Raw genomic sequence first — 16,251 nt, forward strand, 5'->3', positions numbered from 1 at the left:
GTCTCTCCTATTCTCTGTCTCTCTCAACCTCCCTTCTGTCTCTATGTTTCTCCTCCATGTCTCTCCTATTCTTTGTCTCTCTCAACCTCCCTTCTGTCTCTATGTTTCTTCTCCATGTCTCTCTCCAGTATTCTGTCTCTCTCTACCTCCCTTCTGTCTCTATGTTTCTCCTCCATGCCTCTCCTATTCTCTGTCTCTCTCAACCTCCCTTCTGTCTCTATGTTTCTTCTCCATGTGTCTCCTGTATTCTGTCTCTCTTGACCTCCCTTCTGTCTCTGTCTTTCCTCAATGTCTCTCCTGTTCTCTGTCTCTCTCTACCTCTTTTCAGTCTCTATGTTTCTCCTCCATGTCTCTCCTGTTCTCTGTCTCTATGTTTCTCCTCCATGTCTATTCCGTTCTGTCTCTCTCGACCTCCCTTCTGTCTCTGTCTCTCCTGTTCTCTGTCTCTGAGATGATTCTGGGATACAAAAGACGCAAACCCAACAAACCCAATATGTAGAAACTTGCTTTGTAATCAATTGTACACTCAAAGTGGTTGATATACTAAGGCAAATAGACTGAGCACTCTGCAAGTGCAGTTGCTCCAGAGCTTAGTAAATGAGGTAAAGCTTCACTTTGCAAAGAATACCCAATCACATGCAAGGAAATTTTTTTTTAAAAAACTGCATATTTGCTTGTACATGATTGGATGATGGATAGCAGCAGAGCTTCCCTTATTTACTAAGCTCTGGAGCAACTGCTTTTGCGGAGTGTTACTACACTGTCTAGTTCAGGAGCGGACTGACAACTCATGGGGCCCCCGGGCAATAGGGGATCATGGGGCCCCTGTGCCCTTGCCCAAACTCAAAAAAGCCTATGAAAAAGGTACCAGGGGAATCTCATGGGGCCCCCGACTGACCCCGGGCCCTCGGGCAGTGCTTGAGTTTCCAAATGGTCAATCCGCCCCTGGTCTAGTTGCCTTTAGTGAATCAACCCCAAAATTTTTAAATGTATACATAGAGACTCTCATTTAATAAAATCATTTGAAACTAAAATGTGCAATTTCTCGTAACAACCCTTCAATACCCTGGCATCTCCAAATTTTGGGAAGCTCTGATATGCAAATCTCAACATTCTCTGAAAAAGGCAAGAACTTACCTGCAACTCCCCATGGGTTTATTTAGAGGCCTCCCAACCTTACTAGTCACAGATTGGGCTCAGTAGGTTTCCTCTCATTGGGCTGCTTATTGGCTTTATTGAACACCACCGGCAGTGATCCTGCAGTGCACATGAATGCAAAGAGACTCCCGTTGTTTTGAACAACCAGATATGGATGTAGGATTGTGTATATGGAGGTTTACTACGTGTTTGTTTTTTCTGTTGGCTGAATGAGATGGACTTGTAATTATGTATTAGGGAGCTGCAGGTGGTGGATCTACTGATACCTTTTAGATTTGCTTATCAGAGTTTCTGGAATTTTAAGCTCCATAGTATACCCTTGGGGATCCAAAGTATAGCCAGGCACTAAAGCCAGGTTAGCTACCTGCACTTGAAGACAGGTAGACTTTAACAGTCATACACATGTGGGAAATCCAAGCTGTCCGTGGTGGGGATGGGCACTGACACAGCACACCTTACTTCCAATGGTCTTATAGCAGGTAGGGCACAGATGCCAAGTTACTCTCCATTCCTTCCAGTTTCCAAAACTGAGACAAACCTGTTGATGGGTTTTATGACTAGAACATTAAAAATACATAAATGTTTTTGTCATTGTTATTTTTAAAAAACAGCCCCCAATACATTAAAATAAGGTATCAGACCATGACAGATTTTCAAAGACGTAAAAACAGCAATAGGAACAGGACCTACGAGCCCACAGGAGGAAAAAAGCAATTAGCACACAGAGTAGGTGATTGACCCATCCAACTGGGTGAACATTGCAGAAGACAGTGAGCAGTGAAGTGGCAACTTTCCAGGAAATTGGCCACTGAAAAGGTAAGTACAGTATATGCAATTATGTTAAGCAGGTATGTTGTACTTACAAGTGACCTTGTGTTAGCATGGTATCTTTAAATGATAAACACTTTTCTCTTAATTATTAGGACAATTATCTCATATCTATCTATCTATCTATCTATCTATCTATCTATCTATCTATCTATCTATCTCATATCTATCTATCTCATATCTATCTATCTCATATCTATCTATCTCATATCTATCTATCTCATATCTATCTATCTAATATCTATCTATCTATCTATCTATCTATCTATCTATCTATCTATCTATCTCATATCTATCTATCTATCTATCTCATATCTATCTCATATCTATCTATCTATCTATCTCATATCTATCTATCTATCTATCTCATATCTATCTATCTATTAATATCTATCTATTCATATCTATCTATTCATATCTATCTATCTATCTATCTATCTATCTAATATCTATCTATCTATCTATCTATCTATCTATCTATCTATCTATCTCATATCTATCTATTAATATCTATCTATCTATCTATCTATCTATCTATCTATCTATCTATCTATCTATCTATCTATCTATCTATCTCATATCTATCTATCTATCTATCTATCTATCTATCTATCTATCATCCACTTTTGTCTTTCTACCTCCTCTTCATATCTCTACTATGCTCTGTCTCTTTTTGTCTCTCCAATCCTCCCTCGCTGACTCTATCACTCTGTCTTCACTTTATGTCTCTCCTATTCTCCGTCTCTCTCTATGTCTCCTTCTGTCTCCTTCAATGTCTCTCTTACTCACTGTCTTTCTCTATTTTCCCTTTTGTCTCTCTATCTCCATGTACAGTACCTCCTATTCTCTGACTCTCTCTACTTGCATTCCGTCTCTGTATCCCCTCCATGCCTCTCCTTTTTTCAATCTCTCTCAACCTCCCTTCTGTCTCTATGTTTCTCCTCCATGTCTCTCCTGTACTGTCTCTCTCAACCTCCCTTCTGTCTCTGTCTCTGTCTCTCCTCAATGTCTCTCCTTTTCTCTGTCTTTCTCTACCTCTTTTCTGTCTCTATGTCTCTCCTCCATGTCTCTCCTATTCTCTGTCTCTCTCAACCTCCCCTCTGTCTCTGTCTCTCATCCATGTCTCTCCTGTTCTCTGTCTCTATGTTTCTCCTCCATGTCTCTCCTATTCTCTGTTTCTCTCTACTTCCCTTCTGTCTCTCTGTTTCTCCTCCATGTCTCTCCTATTTTCAGTTTCTCTACTTCCCTTCTGTCTCTCTGTTTCTCCTCCGTGTCTCTCTTGTTCTCTGTCTCTCTCTACTTCCCTTCTGTCTGTTTGTATCTCCTCCATACCTCTCCTAATTTCTATCTCTCTCTACCTCCTTTCTGTCTCTATGTTTCTCCTCCATGTTTCTCCTGTTCTGTCTCTCTTGACCTCCCTTCTGTCTCTGTCTCTCCTCAATGTTTCTTCTGTTCTCTGTCTCTCTCTACCTCTTTTCTGTCTATCTGTTTCTCCTCCATGTCTCTCCTATTCTCTGTTTCTCTCTACTTCCCTTCTCTCTGTTTGTTTCTCCTCCATTCCTCTCCTAATCTCTGTCACTCTCTACCTCCCTTCTGTCTCTGTCTCTCCTCCATTTCTCTCCAGTTCTGTCTCTCTTGACCTCCCTTCTATCTGTTTCTTTCTCTCCTCAATGTTTCTCCTGTTCTCTGTCTCTCTCTACCTCTTTTCTGTCTCTCTGTCTGTCTCTCTTCCATGTTTCTTCTATCCTCTGTTTTTCTATTTCCCTTCTGTCTCTCTGTTTTTCCTCCATGTCTCTCCTATTCTCAGTCTCTCTCTACTTCCCTTGTGTCTCTTTTTCTCCTCCATGTCTCTCCTATTCTCAGTCTCTCTCTACTTCCCTTGTGTCTCTCTGTTTCTCCTCCATGTCTCTCTTGTTCTCTGTCTCTCTCTACTTCCCTTCTGTCTGTTTGTTTCTCTTCAATACCTCTCCTAATCTCTGTCTCTCTCTACCTCCTTTCTATCTTTATGTTTCACCTCAATGTCTCTCCTGTTCTCTGTCTCTCTGTACCTCTTTTCTGTCTCTCTGTCTGTCTCTCATCCATGTTTCTCCTATTCTCTGTTTTTCTACTTTCCTTCTGTCTCTCGGTTTCTCCTCCATGTCTCTCCTATTCTCCGTCTCTCTCTACTTCCCTTGATTCTCTTTTTCTCCTCCTTGTCTCTCCTATTCTCTGTTCCTCTCTACTTCCATTCTTTTTCTGTCCCCCTCCATGTCTTTACATTGTATCTCATTATCTCTGTATTCCATTACTCCCTCTCTTTGTCTCTCTCCATCTCCTTCTCTCTATCTCCCCTCTACACCTCTCCTATTCTCTGTCTTCTTCCCCTTCTATCTCTGTTTCCCCTCCATGTCTCTCTTATGTCTCCCATTTTTGTTATCTCTGTCTCCCTCGCTCCTTTTCCCTCTGTATGTCCCTCTCTCCTATTCAGTCTCATTGTTTCTGCTTCCTTCTCTCCTTCCGTTTTTCTCTCTCTTCTCCTGATTTCCTCCCAGTCACACATCTTCCTTAACTCCGGCTGCCTCTGGAAACTTTAATGCGAGGAAACCTCAGAGCGTCCTTCACCGGAGGAAGCGCCAGAAATTGTTCTTCTTACACTTTCCAGAGAAAGGTTTGGGCCTTGGCTCGGATTCATTAAAACTTTCACTCAGGAAAGCTGCAGATGACTATTTTTGCCCTTTTGTTATGTTCTTATAAAGAGCAAGTTCCCCTTTTGAGAGAAGAAAGCGTGATAATCCCAAAGGGCTGTATGCTGCCTAAAAAAATTTCAGCACCAGGTTTTTGAGCTCATGCGTTTTTGATGTGTTGCATCTCAGCAATGAAAACAGCTCGGCACTAGGATCAGTATGATATATTCAGGGTACAATCGGTCTTGTTCACAAGGGTTAATGGCTAGGGTCACATTTAGAGGTAGGTGATCAAGGCTAACACTTGCCTGCCTGAACAAAATCCTAGAATAGACCCATATATTGGCATGACTGCTGTTCTAGACAGTGTTGACTTGTTGTGCGTTTTTGATGCGTTTTACCGCATTCCAGTACAGTTCTGTGCAGAAAAAATGCAGCCTGTTCTACTTTTTTTTCTGCACTGGAACTACAAGTGCTGATGTGAACTGTGACAACCACATCACCTACTTTCTGTGGGTTTTGGATGCAAAAAAAAAAAGCAACTGAAACACATGTAGTGTGAACTGGCTCTTAAAGTGAATTTTTTTTAACTATGTTTCTAATGACCCCCCTTTTTAATCCTGGGATAACCCTAATCATGGGCAGCACAGTGGCCGAATGGTTAGCACTTCCGCCTGGCAGTACTCGGGCCGTTGGTTCGAATCCTAGCCACGGCACCACCTGCCTGGAGTTTGCATGTTCTCCCTGTGCCTGTGTAGGTTTCCTCCGGGTACTCTGGTTTCCTCCCACACTCCAAAGACATGCTGGTAGGTTAATTGGATCCTGTCTAAATTGGCCCTAGTATGTGTATGCAGGGATGGACTGACAACTCATGGGGCCACCGGGCAATAGGGGATCATGGGGCCCCTGTGTCCTTGCTCAAACTCAAAACAGCCTATGAAAAAGGTACCAGGAGCATCTCATGGGGCCCCCTACTGACCCTGGGCCCTCGGGCAGTGCCCGAGTTTCCAAATGGTCAGTCCGCCCCTGTGTGTATGTATGAATGTGAGTTAGGGACCTTAGATTGTACGCCCCTTGAGGGTTAGGGACTGATGTGAATGTACAATATATATGTAAAGGGCTGCATAAAATTGACGGCGATATATAAGTACCTGAAATAAATAAATAATCAGCCTAAATCCCTTATTAACCCTTAGTTAATCCTAATCAGATCTGATTAACTCCTTCATCCCCTTAGCTATCATTTTGCTGCATTTTTTTTTCTTTTTTTCTATTATTTTTTTACCCTTCATTTTTTTTGTTTACTTTATTCCTTGATTTTTGTTTAGTGAATTAAAAAAATTGGAACAATTAAAAACATCTAGAACATGAATTTGAGGAGAAAATATGTGGATTTTCCATGTGAGCTGATATTTACCCAACCACGGCACCACCTGCCTGGAGTTTGCATGGCCTCTCTGTGCCTGCGTGGGCTTCCTCCAGGTACTCCGGTTTCCTCCCACACTCCAAAGACACGCTGGTAGGTTAATTGGCTCCTGTCTAAATTGTCCCTAGTATGTGTATGTATGAATGTGAGTTAGGGACCTTAGATTGTACACCCCTTGAGGGTTAGGGACTGATATGAATGCACAATATATATGTAAAGTGCTGCGTAAATTGACGGCGCTATATAAGTACCTGAAATAAATAAATACATAAATAAATAAAAAAATAAAATAATAGTGGGTGGATAAATAATAAAACAAAAGCTTTATTTTTTATTTGTAACTTTCCCTCAGTTTGCAATATAAATTTCATTTAAAGCGGAGTTTCACCTAAAAAAAAAATATAAAAGTCAACAGCTACAAAAACTGTAGCTGCTGAATTTTAAAGTACAGCTACTTACCTGTCCCTCAGTCCAGCGGTGTATTCACCATGGCTGGTTTCACCGGCCGTCTTCTCTCCCTGGCATCTCCTACCCTCCCTCCCTGTAGTCTCGTGGGACACCTGACAGGTCCCAGAAGACTACAGGACCGTTCACAAAGTGCAGCGCTTCTCACGCATGCGCAGTGGGAACCTGGCTGTGACAGCTTGCTACTTTTTTTTTTTCAGGTGGAATTCCGGTTTAAGGACTAGATATATCGTCTGCTTCCCCAGCTGCCGAATATAGTGCTGACATGCCTTGCTGCCCTCTTCAGGGCTTGTGGGTAGTATTTTTTATTGGCTCTGAATAAGCACTGAAGTCGTGTGAAACGCGTTAACGCTCCTGGGATCCTGTGTCACTGTCAGCTGGAATAAAGACGTTTTATTAAAGTATCCCTTTGAGGAGTGTGGCCATCCTTTTCTTGTTTTTATTATTATTATTATACAGGATTTATATAGCGCCAAGAGTTTGCTCAGCGCTGTACATTATAAATGCCAACCACAGGACTGTACTGTATGGCAATATGAGGATCAGTGTGAAGAGACCAACGAATTCTATGGCAGTATTATTATTATTATTATACAGGATTTATATATTATTATTAATATTATTATAATACAGGATTTATATATTATTATACAGGATTTATATATTATTATTATTATACAGGATTTATATATTATTATTATTATTATTATACAGGATTTATATATTATTATTATTATTATACAGGATTTATATATTATTATACAGGATTTATATATTATTATTATTATACAGGATTTATATATTATTATTATTATTATTATTATTATACAGGATTTATATTATTATTATTATTATTATACAGGATTTATATATTATTATTATTATTATACAGGATTTATATATTATTATTATTATATAGGATTTATATATTATTATTATTATACAGGATTTATATATTATTATTATTATTATTATTATTATTATTATTATACAGGATTTATTATTATTATACAGGTTTTATATATTATTATACAGGATTTATATAGCGCCAAGACTTTGCGCAGTGCTTTACAATATAAATGCCAACCACAGGACTGTACTGTATGGCAATATGAGGACCAGTGTGAAGAGACCAACAAATTCTATGGCAGTATTATTATTATTATTATACAGGATTTATATATTATTATTAATATTATTATAATACAGGATTTATATATTATTATACAGGATTTATATATTATTATTATTATACAGGATTTATATATTATTATTATTATTATTATACAGGATTTATATATTATTATTATTATTATACAGGATTTATATATTATTATACAGGATTTATATATTATTATTATTATACAGGATTTATATATTATTATTATTATTATTATTATTATTATACAGGATTTATATTATTATTATTATTATTATACAGGATTTATATATTATTATTATTATTATACAGGATTTATATATTATTATACAGGATTTATATATTATTATTATTATTCAGGATTTATATATTATTATTATTATTATTATACAGGATTTATATGGCGCCAACAGTTTGCTCAGCGCTTTACAATATAATGGGAGACAATACAGCAACAATACAGTTCAATACAAGAGGGATAGGAGGGCCCTGATCCTGGGAGCTTACAATCTCTGCTTTAAAGAATAGGGTTCATCCCTTGAAAAGCATAAGCCGCATAGGACGCTGAAAGGACTTCCCAGTTGAGCGGTGTGGATCTGGAGGTCTCATCTGCATTTTATGATACGTTTTCTATTTCCATGCATTTGTGAGTATATCACTTTCTTTATTTAAAAACCACTTGTCCTCCAGAGGATTTCCCCCCCCCCCCTCCTGATCAGGCCATTTTTGTATTACGGCGCTGCATTGCTTTAACCCCCCTGGAGGTAATCCTGAGTGTAGCTCGGGGTAAAGTTTCAGCATCACAAGCGGTAACCCCGAGCCCCGAGCTTGCAGCGTTGCTCCGGGATCCCTCGTTGCTCCCGTGATGCCCCCTTGCAGTGTCCCCGGCAATGTCCTCCGGCCGATGCCGGCATCGTTCTTCCGGGTTCCGTTCCCTGCGACGTCGGGACGTACGGGGGGCGGAACTGGCGGGAAATTTGAAAAATTTAAAAAGTGACATTCACTAAATACACTAAAATCACATAGTATAACATTCCTGTATCAAACCATTTCACATACATTTTGTCCCGAGTGCTCTGTCTGGCGCCCTGCCTGCATTTTTACTGTTCTTTCTGCCTGGAAACTGAGAAACGTCCATGGCGTCCAAAAAGCGTCCCTTTAGGTCAAACGCGGTTTTAGACCGGCTAGAGAACAGCGATAGTAAATCAGAACCACTTGCAGAATTGAGTGATAATGATTCGTGGGGGAAATTCCTCATCAGACACTGAAAACGATTCTGCCACTGAGCTCAGCGATGTGCGAACTTGGCGCTCTATTTCAAATTTCAGTGTTTATGGTTTGATTATATTATTGAATTAAATTTATTATTATTATTTTTATGAGTATTTATTATATTATAATTTATGATTTCGTATTTCAAATTGTAACATACCCGGGATGTTTACTAGACTCTTGTTCGGACAGATTTCAGTGAGTTATTCCTAAGAATTACAGGCCTACAATAAAAAACGACATATTTCAATGCAAAAAAATGTACCGCTTTGAGCACAGAAATACTGACATAATCAGACCGCTAGAGAGGTTAATTGACAATTGCGCAGTCATGCAACCCGTCACTCAAATGAAATTTATGTCCTTTTCCCACGAATAGAGCTTTCTTTTGGTGGTATTTGATCGCATGTTCGTTTTTTATTTATTGCGCTATAAAAAAAAAACCCGGCAATTTTGAGAAAAAAACTATATTTTTGACTTTTGCTATTAAACATATCCAGTAAAAAAATTTAAAAATCAAATTTCGGCTTAAATTTAGGCCAAAATGTATTCTGCAACATATCTTTGCTAAAAAAAAGTCTCAATGCGTGTAAATGAATTGGTTTACGTGAAAGTTATAGCGGTATATAAACTGGGCTTTTTTATTTAACTTTTTTATTTTTACTAGTAATGGCGGCGATCAGCGACTTATAGCAGGACTGCGGCGGTTATTCTGACACTGGGGGGGGGGGAACTGACATGGTGTCACTGGCATCCACAGTGACACCAATACAGTGATCAGTCCTAAAAAAAACAGCACTGACACTGTATTAATGGCACTGGGCAGGAAGGGATTAATGTGAGGGACAATCAAAGGGTTAACTGTGTGTAGGGAGTGTTTTACTAGGGGGCGGGGTGTGTGCTTTACTGTAAGCACACTGATCGGGATGGCTGTGCTGTGCAGTGTGCTCGAGCTGAGAGGGAGGAAGACTGTTTGTTAATCGCCGGCCAGGACCCAGTGACACCAATACAGTGATCAGTGTTAATAAAAAGCACTGACACTGTACTAATGGCACTGGGCAGGAAGGGGTTAACATGTGGGGCAATCAAAGGGTTAACTGTGACCTGTTTTACAAAGTGTGCTGCACTGACACTGTATTAATGGCACTGGGCAGGAAGGGATTAATGTGAGGGGTGATCAAAGGGTTAACTGTGTGTAGGGAATGTTTTACTAGGGGGCGGTGTGTGTGCTTCACTGCAAGCACACTGCTTTGCATGGCAGTACCATGCAAAGCAGTGTGCAGGAGCTGACAGGGGAGAGAACGGTTTTGTTTCCAAACAGTTCTCCTCCCCCTGTTGGAGATGCTCGGCAATCACCGGGCGCCGGCGAGTAATCACTGGCTGGGACCTGGTAATTGACAGCCAAGGCCACGAATGGCGGCGCGGGTAGGGCTCATGCGCGCCCCCTACCGGGAAATACAAAATCACACATATGTACATGATTTTGCACACCGCTGCCTCTCTGTCGCAGTATTTCTGCTATAGGGGGGCGGTAAAGTGGTTAATAATAAAATTGTTTGGCAGTAATACACTAGGCCAGTGTGTCCTGTTTTGTGTTGTTTTGTAGTGCTGGTGGTGTTACCATTACCCACTGTGTGTGTGAAAGCGTTGCACTGCCTGCAGGGGCGGACTGACCATTTGGGAACTCGGGCACTGTCCGAGGGCCCTGGATCAGTAGGGGGCCCCATTAGATGCCCCTTTGTACCTTTCATAGGCTTTTTTGGGTGTGGTTTGAGTGTGGGTGAGGACACAGGGGCCCCATGATCCCCTATTGCCCGGGGGCTCCATGAGTTGTCAGTCCGCCCCTGACTGCCTGCCTGCCCCTTCCAGTCGCCTCCTCCATTCATAAAACCCAGAATACAAAGCACTCTGTGAATGAAGGACGGGCAGATAAATGACAGGATCTGCCTCCTCCAGTCACAGAACACTTTGCATTCTGGGAAAGAATAATACGAGTTCTATAAATGAAGGAGGAGACCGGAAGGTGCAGGAGCAGAGCAACACGCTTGTGTGATTGAAGATAGATTTACACTGAGGGACTTTTTCTTTTTTTTTTTAATTAATAAAGTATATTTCAAAATATGTGTTGTGTTTATTTACTGCTTAGCCCTTCCCCCCCACTATGAGCCCCTTACTCATTCATGTGGGAGAGTGCAGTATTTGGGGAACCCCTTATTTTGAAAGGAGGCTTCCAGTTTCTGATTAGCCCCCTCCCTGCAGACCCGCCCGAAACCACAGGGCCAGAATTTTGTCCTTGTCCTCAGCAAGACTGTGCTTTGCCAGTGGGGCTACCATGTTAAGAGCATGTGGTCTGGCATTATTCGGGGGGGGGGGCACACTGCTTGGATTAGGGTCTGGTATGGATTTTGGAGGGGGCCCCACACTTTTTTCCTACTTTTCTTGAGGGTTGGTTCCCATTAAAATACATACAAGACTTAAAGGGCCTAGTAAAGAATTTGGGGTGGACAACTAATCCTAAAGAAGAATAAGCAGAGTATATCAGGAGAGGAGAGTTATAGAGGAAGGAGTGGAGTCCTCCAGCAGTGCAGAGTATTTCAGGAGAGGAGAGTTATAGAGGAAGGAGTGGAGTCCTCCAGCAGTGCAGAGTATTTCAGGAGAGGAGAGGTATAGAGGAAGGAGCGGAGTCCTCCAGCAGAGCAGAGTATTTCAGGAGAGGAGAGTTATAGAGGAAGGAGGGGGGTCCTCCAGCAGTGCAGAGTATATCAGGAGAGGAGAGGTATAGAGGAAGGAGCGGAGTCCTCCAGCAGTGCAGAGTATTTCAGGAGAGGAGTTATAGAGGAAGGAGCGGAGTCCTCCAGCAGTGCAGAGTATATCAGGAGAGGAGAGGTATAGAGGAAGGAGCGGAGTCCTCCAGCAGAGCAGAGTATTTCAGGAGAGGAGTTATAGAGAAAGGAGCGGAGTCCTCCAGCAGAGCAGAGTATTTCAGGAGAGGAGAGTTATAGAGGAAGGAGCGGAGTCCTCCAGCAGTGCAGAGTATTTCAGGAGAGGAGAGTTATAGAGGAAGGAGCGGAGTCCTCCAGCAGTGCAGAGTATTTCAGGAGAGGAGAGTTATAGAGGAAGGAGTGGAGTCCTCCAGCAGTGCAGAGTATTTCAGGAGAGGAGAGGTATAGAGGAAGGAGAAGAGCACCTTGTCAGCACAGTGTTACAGGAGGGTAGTGTGTATAATGTGGGAGTCGATGACACAGGTAATGAGTTTTAGAGAATGTATAACATATTATGGAGTGGTGGTTTACATTACTGCCCTGCTGTTCCTCACATTGAACCCAAACTCCTGTAGTCTAGGCTGGGGACAGCACCAGTCAGGCTGATGTGGTTAAATCCAGACACAGCTATTTTTTTTTAGGACCTCCTTTAGCCAAAGTTAGCAGAGGATGCGAGAGGAACGGCTGACGTCAAAGTCAAAGTAAACTGAGGGCCGGTTCCTGCATCCCAGAGATTCTCCCAGCCTGGAGAGCGTCCCGTCACTCCGCATACTGCGACTTCTGTGGCTGAGACCCCATCCTCACCCTCTGTAAGTACCACGCCGACCCTGGGCTCTGCTCTACATGGCATGCTGGCAATCTGGGGATAGGAGGGTTAAACTGAGCAAAACAATGTCCCAAAAGGAAACCACATTCATTTTACAATTAGAATATTTTGTTTTATATGAGATGATTGATTTCTATAGAGAGCTGTAAGGGGAGATATTTATTATCTATCTATCTATGACCCATCAATTTATCCACCCATCCATCTATCCATCCAACAATGTTTCATCTATCTATGCAACAATATGCTTTCTATTTATATATCAATCAACAATCAATCCATACATTCATCATCAATCCATCCCACCATCCAATGATATGTCTATTATCTATCCGTCCGTCCGTCCGTCTATCCAATGTGTCTGTCTGTCTGTCTATCCATCCAATGTGTCTGTCTGTCTCTCTTTGTTTCTATCTATGTATGTAAAATGAGTCTCCTATTTATTTATCAATTCTTCCATCCATCAATCAATTCAACCAACAATGTGTCTATCTATCTATCTCATATCTATCTATCTATCTATCTATCTCATATCTATCTATCTATCTATCTATCTATCTATCTATCTATCTCATATCTATCTATCTATCTCATATCTATCTATCTATCTATCTATCTCATATCTATCTATCTCATATCTATCTATCTCATATCTATCTCATATCTATCTCATATCTATCTCATATCTATCTCATATCTATCTCATATCTATCTCATATCTATCTCATATCTATCTCATATCTATCTCATATCTATCTATCTATCTCATATCTATCTATCTATCTATCTATCTATCTATCTATCTATCTATCTATCTATCTATCCCATATCTATCTCATATCTATCTCATATCTATCTATCTCATATCTATCTATCTATCTCATATCTATCTATCTATCTCATATCTATCTATCTATCTATCTCATATCTATCTCATATCTATCTATCTATCTCATATCTATCTATCTATCTATCTATCTATCTATCTATCTATCTATCTATCAATCTCATATCTATCTATCTATCTCATATCTATCTATCTATCTATCTATCTATCTATCTATCTATCTATCTATCTCATATCTATCTATCTATCTATCTATCTATCTCTCATATCTATCTCATATCTATCTCATATCTATCTATCTATCTATCTATCTATCTATCTATCTATCTATCTCATATCTATCTATCTATCTATCTATCTATCTATCTATCTATCTATCTCATATCTATCTATCTATCTATCTATCTATCTATCTAATATCTATCTATCTATCTCATATCTATCTCATATCTATCTATCTATCTATCTATCTATCTATCTATCTATCTATCTCATATCTATCTATCTATCTATCTATCTATCTATCTCATATCTATCTATCTATCTATCTATCTATCTATCTATCTATTTATCTATCTATCAATCTCATATCTATATCTATCTATCTATCTATCTATCTATCTATCAATCTCATATCTATCTATCTATCTATCTATCTATCTATCTATCAATCTATCTCATATCTATCTATCTATCTATCTATCTATCTATCTATCTATCTATCTCATATCTATCTATCTATCCCATATCTATCTATCTATCTATCTCATATCTATCTATCTATCTATCTATCTATCTATCTATCTATCTATCTATCTATCTCATATCTATCTATCTATCTCATATCTATCTATCTATCTATCTCATATCTATCTATCTATCAATCTCATATCTATCTATCTATCTATCATCTATCTATCTATCTATCTATCTATCTATCTATCTATCTATCTATCTATCTCATATCTATCTCATATCTATCTCATATCTATCTCATATCTATCTCATATCTATCTCATATCTATCTATCCCATATCTATCTATCTATCTATCTATCTATCAATCTCATATCTATCTATCTATCTATCTATCTATCTATCTATCTATCTATCTATCTCATATCTATCTATCTCATATCTATCTATCTCATATCTATCTATCTCATATCTATCTATCTCATATCTATCTATCTCATATCTATCTATCTCATATCTATCTATCTATCCCATATCTATCTATCTACCTATCTATCTATCTATCCATCCAGCAATGCTTGCATCTATCTATGTACCAATGTGTCTCCTATTTATCTATCAGTCCATCCATTCATCCATCCACCCATCCGATAATATGTCTTCTGTCTGTCCATCCTTCCACTCAGGTTTGCACTGTCTGCAGAGACAATCTTTGTATGAAGTGAGTTTATCTGTCTGGCAATCTCTAGAGCAAGTGTCACCTTTCTTTGCCTCTCCAAAAAATAAAGTCATCAAGGCAGTTCTTCTTTCATGCCAACAGCGATATTATAAAATAATTTAAAAATATATCTTTTATCATTTTAGTTTTTTATTTTGTACTAAATTTCCTAATACTGGAGAATTTTGTCTGGGAACTCCAGGAACCAGTAATCAGAATACTTGATATTGGTGATAATTGGATTTAAGGAATTCGAAGGCTTTCATTATCCATAAACAAGGTGCAGCCATATAGCTGCTAAGGAACTACAAATCCCAGCATTCTCTGTCATTAATTGGGGCTGTCACCTGTTCTGAATATTTCCAAAATGACCACTAAAATAACTGGGTAGGGTACCAGATTTGTTAAATAGAAAATCATCAACAATTTGAAGTACATTATTTTTAATTTCAAAATAAAAAAAATTTAAATTTTTTTTTCTGAATTTTTTTGTTTTTTGTGGTTTTTGTTTTTAGAAATTATGTCCTTCAAATTGCTGGTGATTTTCTATTTAACAAATCTGGTACCCTACCCAGTTATTTTAGTGGTCATTTTGAAAATATACAGAACAGGTGACAGCCCTGTCATCCATATATATATATATATATATATATATATATATATATATATATATATATATATATATATATATATATATGACAGCCACCACACATTGGCAGGGAATGCTGGAAATCAGGGCTGCAACACGCCTTCCTCTCTCCTTATACATATCTTTTTTATTCCTGCTATGTACAATTAATTGATAATTTTGTTGTCGTTTCTATATAAATAGTATTTAATGTTCCAATTTACAATCTAGCATGCGAAGAGCCCCGAAATCAGGAGCTCCCCCAAGAAATGTATTGTACCAGCAATAACCAGGGAACAAAGGTTGGGGATGGGAATATTAAGGATTTGGAGTATTGCACTTTCATTTTCTTAGGTATTTATGTTCATGTCATGAGCTTCAAATATTTTTCTACAACTGATATTTAAAGCATTTTAGTGAACTACCTTCTGTCGTTTGTAATTCTAACATGAACATGGATTATGGATTATATATCAATTGCTGATATTTGTTCATTGCTTATATACATTGTATGGTAATCCTGACAATCATATGAGTTTGTTGGACATGGCATTCCAAATCCATGGATATTAACCCCAGGTTCACATCTAAGCGTTTTCTGCAGCGTTTTGCAGAAACGTAGTGCAGTCCATTTAACATGATTGCCTATGGGACATGTTCACATCTGCGCGTTTTCACCCGCTGCGTTTTTTGGAAAGGGTCAGGGACTTTTTTAACGCAAAAAGTTGCATTTTTGACTTCAATGGAAATGTTGCAGTAAAGCACGCATTGCATTTTTGATGCATTTTGAATTTTAAATCTGCC

At 39.1% G+C, this 16,251-nt stretch overlaps 1 protein-coding gene across 1 annotated transcript in view; it reads left to right on the top strand.

The window, feature by feature from the left end:
* The first annotated feature begins 12,443 nt into the window (after positions 1 to 12,443).
* The window catches only part of GPR20 (G protein-coupled receptor 20), a 96,753-nt gene continuing 92,945 nt past the window's right edge, over positions 12,444 to 16,251 (top strand). Inside the window, exon 1 of the mRNA XM_089689533.1 lies at positions 12,444 to 12,542. The gene's annotated coding sequence lies outside the window, so the exon portion shown is untranslated. The remainder of the gene's footprint in view (positions 12,543 to 16,251) is intronic.

This window comes from Staurois parvus, unplaced genomic scaffold (assembly GCF_062004578.1).
Source record: "Staurois parvus isolate SC_StPar_1 unplaced genomic scaffold, SC_StPar_1.0 ptg000485l, whole genome shotgun sequence".
NCBI classification, from domain to species: domain Eukaryota; kingdom Metazoa; phylum Chordata; class Amphibia; order Anura; family Ranidae; genus Staurois; species Staurois parvus.